Below are 12,975 nucleotides of genomic sequence, written 5' to 3'. Positions count from 1 at the left end.
GAGGTCCATTGCAATAATTTTTGTGTAAACACTAGACTGAAAACCAAAATCTGAATGCAGGCATGTTTAATTGTTTCTGCAACTTTGAAACGTGATTATTCGGAAACCACTCGACAAAAACCAACAAAGTACGATATCACTGAAAAGATAATTAAACGCCCTTTAAGACGATGTGTCACTTGACCCCCATTCCCATTTACGATTGTAAGGGTGACATCTCCCCTTCCTCGGAGGTTAAAAGAAAAAGGCTAACAATATTAATTTAAAGTGTCCTCCTTACAAATAAAATTGACGTATCTTCCCATTTTTTCATATTTTTAACTGCAAGAAAGATATTAAGGGTGGGAAGTTTTAAAATTGACACACTGTAGATTAAAGCTAAAGAAAAAACGGCGAATGCTGATTCTGTGGGGGAAAATTGGAAAACACCAGAAAACCTCGTCATTGAGTGTACCGAAATGACAACCATTCGTGCCATGAACTTTGGTACATACGACTGGTATTGGAGATGTAGAGCTAACCTCTCTAGAACCCTTAGCTAGAACCGTCTCAGATTCTTGCTTTTGCCAAGGCTCTGAGAATTATTATGAGTTATAACTGAAAAGGGGGATACAATAGATGTGTAAGGTCGCAGTGATTATCCCCACCTCATACATTCTACATTCTACAATTCATCATTGTAAACCGGTAAATCCTCGAAATGTTTGAAAAATTCCAGTTAGATTCGGGTTACCCCTAAAATTTAGTTTGAGTTATAGAAAGAGCTTAGTTGTAGAGTAAGCTTCATTCAGAACCCCAAAATTAGTGGAATAAATTAGTTATTTCAGTTATTAGCGTAATTTGTTCTTCTAATTTCAATGTAAGCATTCAGAATGTCAAAATTAGTGGTAATAATTTTCAATTAGTAGAAAAAGTAAATAAATGTTTAACTTTATCCACTAATTATACTTCAAGATTTGCGAATAATGTTATTCTGCTCTTTCATTATCATAGGTTAAGAGAAATTGTTGTTAGAAATCAAAAGTTCAATGTTTTGTGAGCTAACTATTGCATTTTATCGATGGATACAATTATCTACAGCAAGCCGTTTCTAGTATATTCTATTAATTTTAATTATATTTAATAATTTTTTACATTGTGAACGATCGTAAAATTTAATTATAAAGTGTAAATTGAATACACTAATGCGGCTGAATGAGGCTAAAAAAGTTCCAGTTATAGAGATAAAACTAGTAGGATTGTAACAACCAAAATACTGGGAGTTTGAGCATATTTCGAGTTAAGCTTCATTCATAACCTCGCAATTAGTGGAATAAATTAGTGGTTTCAATTAGGGTAGAAGTTTATGCCTTTAATTTCAATGTAAGCATTCAGAGCGTCAAAATTAGTGTAAACATTTTCAATTAGTAGAAAAAATTATAAAACTTTACTTTTCCACTAATTATACTTTAAAATTTGCGAGAAATGTCATTTTGGCCTTTGATTATCTTGCGTCAAGAGAAATTCTGGTTAAAAATCAAATGTTGATTGTTTTATAAGCTAAATATTAAGCTTTTTCCATGGATACAACTGACTAACGCTAGGATATTCTATTAATCTTAATTGTGTTTTTAGATATTGCGAATGATTGCCAAGCAAAAAGTATAAATTTAATTGAAACCACTAAGGTCCCTGCGGGTATTAAGGTCCATCATAACTAAACATTCAAATAAAAACCTCAAATAAAACTGAAAAGTTGCATTATTATTTTTATTTGAAAAAGTTGTTTTATAAGATCATAAAAAAAAAGAAAACTCTCAACAAAATATAAAATAAGTTTTCTTAAAACTAGAGTTGAACTCAAAGTAGTTTTTGGGCCTTATAACCAACAGGGGGGGGGGGAGTATTAAGGCCCCCTTCATTTCTGCGGAAGTAAAAAGGCAAAAGGGCACAACTAATCATCGCAATCCAAACAAGTCACTGATTCCTCATCACCTCGAGTAAGTCCCATACACTCATCATGTATCCACGAGAAGCATACTTTGCATTGCCTCATATCAGCTGCTACCTTGTCTTCATGGCAGATGACGCAAGACCAATCGTCATCATCTTCAACAATGTTTGTAGGGTCTGAGCTGCTGCTAGGTAGGTTTGCAGAAACAGTCTTCCTATGAACTAGTTTGGAGGTCAAACTGGAACCAGGCATCAGTACCTTTGAAGAATGCTCTTTATTTGGAACGGTGCGAAAAATGTCCCGTGTTACTTCTTGTGCTTTGTAATTCAATGATTTTATCTTTTGGTTTGTTTTTCGGTGGCCGGCTTCATATCAGGAGTTACAAGAATCTCCGAAAAAGTGTTTTTCTTCAAGGGTGTAACGTGCTTAGTTAACTGACGTTGTAAAACTGCAAGAGGCACGTCATCATCTGAATCAGAAGAGTTTTCATCGTTGCCTTCGGGTCCGTTTTGAGTATGATTCTGCTGCATCGGAACGCTTGGTCCATAAGCGTGTTCAGGAATGACATTTTTATCAAATGGGTAAATCCCTGTGGCTCTGAATCCATGCGTTATATTAGCCATGGTCATGCATCTACTCCAAACTGGCGTGAAAACTTCGGAAAACCTTTCTTTATTCATCTTCCTATCCGGATATTTATCCCAATACCGTAACAACTCCTCATCCCAATAATGTTCGAAAAAGCGAAACACACTTTTGTCGAGGGGTTGTAGTTCGTGGGTGGTATTTGACGGAAGACACAATAAATGGATTCCCAATGGCTCGGCAGCATCGACAATGGAAATGTCGAGATGTGACGCGGCACCGTCAAATATCAGTAGAACTGGCGGCTGAATAAAGTTGGAAAAATGATGGAGCCATTCAATAAACAAGCTGGTGGTCATGCTACCTTTTGGAGCCATCCTCACCTGAGATCCCGGTGGTAACCCATCACTAAACGTTGGATTGATCCGCTGCCCTTTAAATAAAATCATCGGCGGAATGGCATTCCCTAGAGCGTTCGCACAAGTGACGATTGTACAATTTTCGGCGTACTCTGGAGCAACCAGGTGAAGACGTTTGTTACCTTTTTGGGCAATATTGTTGGTGGTGCAAGGTTAGTCTGCATCCCTTTTCATCCATGTTGAATATTTTTGCAGGTTGATGTTTCAAGTCGTATTTTTCCAAAACGTTATTTAGTTTTTGAAAATAGTCGCCAACAATAAAAGGATTGAGCTTCGCCTCCCTAGCAGGATTCATCGATTGGGCTTTCCGTTGAGATAAACAAGAATGTCGCTTCATGAAGGCTTTATACCAGTCACGTCCAGCAATTTTTTTTTCTGTATTGAAACGGCTGGTAATACATTTATTTTCTACATATCTATATACAGTTCTTCGTAATGATTCGGGGGTCAAAGGAAATCGAATTTCGGAAAATTTAATAATTTTCTGAACTAAATCAGCTTCTTGATCTTCATTCAAGGTAGGATTTGCTCCCAATTTTCTTTTCACGGCTCCGGTTTTTAAATGGTTTCTAAGAGTGCAACGTGGAATACCACATCTATTTTCCACATATCGTTGCGATCTTCCTTGTCGTAAAAGCAATAGGGCTTCTTCCATCATCTCATCAGACCAATTGGCCCTGATGCCACGACATTTTTTACCCATATTCCTACAAGAAAACAAGAAGAAAACGTACAGTAGGTAAAAAGGCCCGTTGAAACTAAGTAAGGGTAATAAGGCCCAACTGATTTTTGTCTGGGCCTTATTTCCCACATAGCAATGAAAACATTTGGGGGTTAGGTTACGTTTACAAAAACACATTATAACTTTGAGCAATGGCGTAATAGATACATTATTGAATAAGCTAAAACTTACCTGTATTGAAATTAACGATCTGACACTTTTTTTCTGAAAAATCCGGTCCCCAACTTGAACAAAATTTATAATTTCGACGCGATGAAACTCGCAAGAGAACATTTAATTGCGTCTGTTGAAAACCACTGGATTTGGGTCTACTTTATCGACAAGGATTTCTAAGGTATGTCACATACAAATAAATAGTTGTCGCCAAAATACTTTTAAATGAATTATTTTCGTAAATCAACGCGTGGGCCTTATTACCTAACCGGGCCTTATTACCCAGGGGGACCGTACCATATTTATGATTTTAAGGGTAAAAATTTGCAACTAAGGAATAAGAAAGGTCTTTAAAATAATGTATTAGGTTAGGCTGTATAACAATGTAGTGGGTCGTAAAAGTAAAATAGTAAGTATATAATTGGTGAACATGGATTGCGTTTTCTTTAATCCTTTGTTCGTGGTTTACGACAGCCTCATAGAAGTTGTCATCACCTACAATGTTGTCATAAATGTTAATAATAAATCATTAGGTTTATTATAAATGTTAAAGTTCTAAAATAAATCTACCTCTTATAATGAAATGTGATATAGGTATCTTTCATATCTTTTTAATATCGATAGTATTGACAAAAGAATTAATTAAGTTTTTATTTTCTACTGTTTATTGATGTAAAAAAGTTAATTTTTTTCTTCAAACAAGTCTTCTGAGTAAATAAGCACTGTAAGAAAACGTTCAAAATAAATGAAGTGGTTATTTTTTGTAAACACCACTTGGTGATATTTTACTAATAAAACAAATTTAAAAAAAAAAAAAAAAAAAAACTTAACGTTTCAGAAGGTATAACTTTTCCCGTCGTTGGAAGGAAAAAAACTTAAAGAACAAGAAAAACTACTTAACATATACCGGGTGTTGCATCGTCAAGCGGGACATAGGAAATCCCATGTAAATTTTAAAAGTGCGTATTCACTATCCGAACGAACGAACGAATGGTCATTCGTTCGTAGCAATACGTAACTTGTCCAGTAGAAAATTATTTATGTCATTCTCCGACAGAACTTTGGCTTTTTTTTGGTGAATAACCTTCGTTTTTGTGCCTCAGAAACATGAACAGTTTGCCAAATCTATGAACAAATATAATTTAGATAAGTATGATTAAATATCGAAGAATATAATGGCTTTTTACCTTGATATGTCAATGTTTTCATATACTCTCAACACAAGCTTCAGCATGGATATCTTTGTCCACAGTGATGTAGGAGAATACATTTCGGACATTCTTTTAGCATAAGCCATCAATACCGCTTCATTTACGCTGTTTATACTTCTATCCTGCCGCCACTTCAAAAAATTGTCATATTCATGCTGATATCTCTCTCTGGTTATAGTCGGAAGTAAATTTTGAGTAGCCGCAGCCGCTTCCTCCTTTATTTCCAACGGAATTTCTCGCGACATCTCGCTATGGCCTATTTTCCCAATTTTTGTAAAGTCCAACTGACAATAAATAGTCATTGTTGCAGGTGACAGACGTTATGATTACCTTAGAAACTTAACGGCCGCCGGCCGTTATGATAACGTCATAGGACGTTACATATATCTTCATTAAATTTTTAGCTTATGTTATAATAATATAACAATATAGTATGACGAAAAATATTAAAACAACTAATACTATGCGACGGAGCTGTTCGCCGATGAGCAATGGGTCGTAAGCTAGTGAGGTAAATTGTGATGCCCGTCTTCGAAAACTTCTAAGTTGAGAACTGAAAAATCAACTCAGAATATAGGTATTACTTATTTTAGGAATTACACAAATGAAACGCAGAGACAAACTAATAACTAAGTATAATTAATAATTAAATGTTAAGTAGAATAAAATAAGACTATGAAAAATTTGATGTTTGAAAATATTTGTTGGTAAATTGTATGTGTAAAAATAGATCACTCAAAATGGTAATTAAATCTGCACGCTTCTGAATATTAATATATTTTATTAAATTATTTCCTGAAATCTGGCGATCTTAATTTTTAAAAATGTAGGGACTCTTTATATTAAAAAAACCGTACTATGTAGATATCAGAAATATGCATAACATGAATAAAATATTTCAAAGTGACTCTACGTCTCTGCATAGACAGGATCGAAAACTTCTGTGGATTCAGGAGATTTCTCCGTTATTCCCGGTGTGAAATGTAGGGACAAAACGGCTGGCCCAAATGTGGGTACGAAAAAAAAAACAAAATGGCGCCGTGCCATAAAAATACGTACCATAAAATAAAACCCTCTGCTCAGGGGGTTTTCCCAAACAAAATGGCAAAATGCCAACAAACGCCGATAGCTCTATCGGTTTGAGCCTTTACCACCAATATGGCGAGGGAAGGTAGGCACGAAATGTGACTATACACTGTCAGATATAAAGTGACCAACAAACTTCGACCGGACTGAAATATTTCGCCAGAAATAAACTAAAGAAAGAAAAAATAAAAGATAATAGCAGTACTTAGAATGTGCCATCTCAGTGCGAGGACTTAAACTTGATTCATTTAAATAAAATAATTCTGTACATTTATATAAATTATGTGTGTTTTAAATAATTATACTTTATACTATTCATGAAGTCTTTCTTTTCGGCAAGACCAAAACCAAGCCCAGTTTCGCTCATCATGTCTAATGAATAGGCTGCAACGATTACGTTATTCTTTATCAGGCTGTATAGTTCGAATTATAGCGCAGGAACTGCCCAGTAATATAACAATCCCCAATAACATTCCCAGATAATAACAATCCGTTATCTTTACCGATGTTGCTTGGTTGGAATTATCATCTTTACCGATGTTATAGGTTGGAATTCCAGTGAAAGTACAAAGTACAATGTATTAGTAGAGATTTCTTGTAATTAATATCAAAATTAAATTATTGTTTGTGTAGTATCCTATTCGCCCTAATAAAATTAGTCTTTTCATTACTTCTATGGTGACTATTCGTAGTAGAATAGGTGGTTTTTGTCCATTGAAAATAAGAAAAGTTTTGGTACCTACTTTTGGAAGTTACTTGAAACTAAAAATGAGTATTTTTCATAGAAACTTCTAACTCAAGCTTAGGTAGAAACACTTTGTGCATATTCTGCTAATTTAAACAAACTTTTAACACTTATAATCCTTGGGTTCCATTTCGATGCACTCTAACTAAATAATTCTTATATGTTACCAACATCAGAGATTTCCTTTTCTCTATATAGGCATCCTTTTCTTCGTAGTAATATATATAAATTATTTATCGCCTTGCAGAGGAGCAGTTCTCCATTCTTATTGGAAGTTTTATCACCACCCAAGTTACATCAACATGGCTGCCGAGAGAACGAAATATATATAGAAAGAGGGAAAGAATTATTAAGGGGAATTGGAAATCCGGGAAAACCCCTATATAGGATGGTTTACGTGACAGAATAGGGAAGAGAAAAGTCGTCGTATATAATAGTATGAAGCCTGGTAAGAGCTCCGCCCCCATATATGTAAATTCTTTAAAAATAAAATGTTGGAGGATAGAAATGCAAAAGTTATTAAGAATTTTTTATGTCTTTCTCTTTTCATGTAACTGGTAATTTTCAATAATAAAGACAAATCCAGCTCTGATATTCGAACCTTTACTGATATTAACTAGTAGGCATATTGGGGATACTAACTTAGTCTGTCATGGAAGCTAAAGAGAAAAAATAGGTTAATGGGGTATCGAAAATAACACATAGGTATTCTTCATGGATCTCTTCATGTGAACACACTAGATTTTAAGAAGGTGAAGGAATTTCAGCAACCTTTTTGAACCTTTGTGTTTTTAGTGAAAGTCAAATGTAAAAGCGCCTGGCAAAACGTAAGCATCCCAAATATCCTTCAAATCGGAATATCGGTTCTTAAAATATCTTAAAAAATGTGTTTATTGTTAAAGTATGATACCCTCTAACAGACAAACGAAGCATTTTTGTATAAAGGTAAATTGTCTCAAAAGGTGAATTGTCTCAATGAATTGTCAACTTACTATAATACGTAGTAGTCCTACAATATTGCGACACCCTGTGTAACTTAAAAATAGCTCAGTATTAGTGTTCTCAGAACTTAATTTCCCCTTTGAAAAAAAGGAGATGAATGTTCTTGTAAACTGGAGATCTGAAGACCTGAGATTTGAAACGTCGACAAAAGACAAAATAGGAGCACGTGTCTTATATTGGCTTATATCAAGAGAAAATAATCTGCATCATATTGCTAAAGTGAGGTTACCAAATGGAAGAATATTGAAATAAATAATACCTCCATTTAATTACTAATATAAGAAATAATATGAATAACTACTGTAAGTTAATACTTTTGAAAAGGGACTAAATACAAAAAGGAGCAAAGTAAAAGTGAAAAACAAATGAAGCAAATTTATTGCAGCTTTGGCGCCAACTTTGTAACTGATCCTGGAAGTCTACGTTCGAAGATCCTCGAAAATGTATAAGTCGCTTATCTTTTATCCCGACACTTTTTTTGGAAAATATCGACAAAACCTTTTTTACCCCGTATAACACCCTCTTCTCGTACTCGCCAAGATTATACCGATAGTGCACGACTTTTGTACCCACTACTTAACTTTAACAAAGGCCCTAATTTTGCATCTACTTGCAGGAAGAATTTTCCGCTGACGTGGCCACTTGAGAAAATGCTTTTCACGTACCAAACTGAAAAGAGCTCTTTGAACTAGCTATTTGCGAGCACAGAAAGAGTTGTTAAAGACGCTCGAGATATTTTTCTGTGGTACAGGGCGATTTAATTTACTCGTAATATATTTTTTACATTTTTATTATATACTTGAGTATTTTCTTTTACTTTAATTTTTTCTTCCGTTTATTTAATTTCTTTCTACTTGGTAAGTACATGTTTTTTTATGTAAACTAGTTATAAGTATTTTTCTTATAATTATACAAGATTACGTAAAACACGCATGCATGTGAAAGGTGCATAACTAAATTATTGGTAATAGTTTAGTGCTTTTTTAGTGCCCAACGTGGGGCGCCTCTACTTTTGTCGAACATATAAAAAATAAGTGTATAACATGATTTATTTTTAAGCCCCGCGTAAGGTAGGTCTTCGTCGATAGAACAGCCATAGATTCGTCAGTATTTCACCAGAGGAATAACTAAACTTACTTACTAAATCTTAAATTGCTTATAAAATGTTATGTTCTTTTCATTAGCCTCCTGTATATCTGAATCATGATTCCATTCATGATTGTCATTCCAATCATGAATGGAATGACAAATGACCGACTATTACTGATAGATGCATACATAGCTACACTAACAGTTATTGGTTTTAACCACTTTGACCTAGCAATTTACTTAAATTGTCATTGTCGAAATGTATAGTTAAATATTAATTAAATTCTGTTTGGATATTTTTTTCCTATTAGCCTAATAAATATGACATCGATGTTTGACATTAAAAAGAATGATATAAATCGTTAGGCAAAAAATATATATTATCTGCTTGGGGTGCTGAAAAAGTTGGGGTCATAAAGCAAACCGGTAGAAATCATCGTGGACGAACAAAACGGCAGATTAAGCTGAGGAAAAACGAGAGCTAACGTAAAAGATATCTTCATTATAAAAACATTATTTGATGCTTAATTTCAGGTAATAAAAAGACCCTAACCGAACCGTCGTTTGTTCAAATGACTCGAACGACTATACCGTAATTATTATTAAGTAGAGTGTTTCGCAATGTTGCCAATTTTTCAGCAATTGTAAATCTCTGATGATCTACCTATTTGGATCTCTAGATTTTAAATACGCTCACCGGCACGAAAAACGAACACCTTAAAATGTTCAGGTATTTTAAAGTTTTATATATTATGTTCAAGTGAACCGATTTTTTGCAGTTCGTAGATGAATTATTTGACTTTATAGTATCTCTTTCTAAATTATAAATGAATGTTCCCATCTGTCAATTATATATTATATAATATATATAAGGGAAAACGAAATGTTCTTATTTTGGTGAAAGTTTGGAACACCCAAATAATTTTATCATCTAGGTGCATCTTTTCTCAATAATACATTTTTTGATTCGCAAATCAATATCAAACCTCATATTTAACAATACTAGTTTGCCAGCTTTTCAAATGAATTACACCTAAGGAAAGTACACATAAGTGAACAGACTGTAAAAAGAAGATTAAACGAAACAAAGTTATGACAAAAAGGCCTGCTTCGGGATCACAAATTACTAGGCCTGTTGACTATGACCAAAAGCAAAGAAATGATTTTAATGTAAAAATTATGAAAATATGTTAGTGTCTTCTACAATGAAAAAAAGCTATTGAGATAAACCAAAAAACAAACATCGAAAAAGAATGCACCTAGATGATAAAATGATGTTTAAATTCCTTGCTGTATTAACACATTCCACAGGGTGTTTGACCAAAATAGGAACATCAACAACTTTCACCAAAATATATATTTTTATTTCGTATAATTAACAGATGGGAACTTTCTTTTTTAATATAGAAAGAGATACTAAGAAGTCAAATAATTTAACAACATATGCTTAAAAAATCATCAAAATCAGACCTTTAGAACAAAATTTATTAAATTTTAAAATACATCAAAATTTTAAGGTGCCCGTTTTTCGTGCCGGTGAGTGTATAAAGAGTTTTTCGCCTGTGTATATAAGTTTATTTTGATGAAATTTAGATACATATCTGTATATTCTACGTTAAGGAGGTGCAATTTTATTTGAACACAATATCTACATCCCGGTAAATATTCTGTTATTGAATTCGATCTATTTTTTGATTAAATCATTGATTACTTAATTAAATTGTTAAATCAAATTACTAATCACTTTAGGCTTAAAACTAATATTTTTTACTTATCTGTAACAAAGAAACATAAACTTCCATGCCAATACAATGCTAACATTCTACTATAAACCGTATTGTAATTAGAGCTGACAACAATGGTATATACTGCATGGCATGTTTTAAGGAAATCAAGCCGCCCATTGAGCTCAATAATTTTTATTTCTTTAATGTCTATAGGAGACCATTACGCTGAACAGCAAGTGCAATTGCTCGACATCACGATCAGCATCTTTTAATTCGATTCTTGTCTGATGAGGCACACTTAGTTGCTTCCTCTACCCGTAGTTTATATTTTTCGTACGGGGTAAAATTCTGTAAGTTTAGAAGTAACTATTTTGCAGACAAAATTATTAAAATAAAATTAATTTTATTCTCAAAATACAGGTCTCTACAGGGTGTCATCGTTTATGAGTAGAGATACAAAGATGCGATTTACACATCACTATAAGTTATTTTTTTATGAAACCAAAGTTGCCATATATACAGATTTGTCCCAGCCCTCTTAGTTCAGCAATACGGGGCGAATTTGAAATTAGACAGTTAAAGCAAGGCACAATAATACGTATACGTATCTCCCGACACGTACTATGTCCCATTACGTCTGTCGTTGTGTTGTCGTGTAAACAAGAGTTAAAGCAAGCGTTTTGACGTACGTAACGCATATGGTACATTTGTAATTCTAAATTTACTGTAAAACAATCATTTAATTTTAAACAGCACAGATATCTATTATTCCATTGATTCCACATTAAATTTATAAAAGTTCGAAAATGAAGAAAATTATAAATGGAAATTATTTTATTACAGAAAGTAGTCCATAACTCAAAATGTTTTAGTAAAAAACATTTTCTAACAAAAAAAAAAAAAAAATGATTATTTATTAGATTCTATCTTTTAGAATCCTCATATGGATTTTAGCTAAGAACTAGCATTTAATGAAATAGATTCCAAAATGAGTTTATTATGGTGCTTACATTTTCATACTAATTTATTGGGTAATGTAAATAGGCCCAGTGCCCTCTTACACTGGCCCCAAAATTTTAAGTGAAATAACTTGATTACTAGCCAGTTGTGGAAACGAGTTGTTTGTGAATTTGTACGTCCGGCATCATTCGGATGAAAATCGAAACTCCTTCGCCTCGATACGTTTGCGTTTTGTACGTACGTAAAGACACGTAAAGATACGTATCACGTATGCGTAAACACAAGTGAATTTCTCACTGCGCAAGCGTACATGTCAAACGATACGCTTACGTCTACGTCTTTGGCCGTGCTTTAACTGTCTATTGACTCTTTGTATCTCGGTTAATTTATAACTTATTGTAAAGGTAAACACTGGATTCCATAGAGTTTTTCATGGAGAATTCAGTGGCAACTAGTTTTTCGCTGAGAACTTATTTTTAATGGATAACCTGTAACAAACCAGAGGATTGAAACTAAAGACACGGTATAAAGCATATAAAAGTGTAAAGACAAAAATAATGAACAGGAAGAAAACAACAATGACTTGAATATTCTTCTTCATGTTGAAAAAGGACTACTGTATCCTCAATTGATTCCCGTCTATTGGGGATATAGTAGGAATAGACCACATGATCTTTCGCCAAACGACTTCTTCCTATGGAGAACCCAGAAACCGTCTTATGGGCACATAAATACAGAAATTTAGCTTCTAGATGGATTGAAAACGACATGACATCTCTATAGAATGCTAAAGATTCATTTAACAGCTTTGTATTGTGAGGCGTGAATTTTACGTTCATTTGGGGTATTGTTTGTTGTTTGGCTGTGAATGGGGGATTATGTGAACATTCTATTAATTAGTATTGCTGTTTAATAAAGTGTCTTTAGTTACAAATATTTAGATTATCCCTTAAGTTATTGTGGATGTATGTATAGTATTAGCGAGGCCAGACGATGATCGAGTAAACAGCAAACAAGTCATACTCCGCGAATACTATTCACAGTTCAACCACCTTTTGTAGATAGTCACCACCCGAAAATATTCTTATAAACAAATGTGACATCGCGTCATCGCATTTGACAATGACAACATCATATTTTTGTTGGTATTTTAATTGTAGCGTTCTCCATGCGTTCTCTGGGCCGTATTAGGAATATTAGTAATTTTAAGGTAGATTTTTCAACAACTTTTAAAATGTCAATTCAAATAAAACGAAATTCTAAACAAAAGTACAATTTTATAGACTATTCAAAAATGTTTAATACAACTTTTACATAAAATCA

The 12,975-nt window shown here is 33.5% G+C and overlaps 1 long non-coding RNA gene across 1 annotated transcript; it reads left to right on the top strand.

Moving 5' to 3' along the window:
- The first annotated feature begins 1,722 nt into the window (after positions 1 to 1,722).
- Positions 1,723 to 11,493, top strand: LOC115885208. The gene is made up of 3 exons (XR_004050696.1): positions 1,723 to 1,734; positions 4,222 to 4,224; positions 11,451 to 11,493. It is a non-coding gene; the product is annotated as an uncharacterized LOC115885208 (long non-coding RNA).
- The last annotated feature ends 1,482 nt before the right edge of the window (positions 11,494 to 12,975 follow it).

The sequence above is a fragment of the Sitophilus oryzae genome, unplaced genomic scaffold (assembly GCF_002938485.1).
Source record: "Sitophilus oryzae breed Bouriz unplaced genomic scaffold, Soryzae_2.0 scaffold_377_pilon_pilon, whole genome shotgun sequence".
NCBI lineage: Eukaryota > Metazoa > Arthropoda > Insecta > Coleoptera > Curculionidae > Sitophilus > Sitophilus oryzae.
Note: the sequence above shows the minus strand (reverse complement) of the source record. Positions and strands in the feature narration are given on the sequence as shown.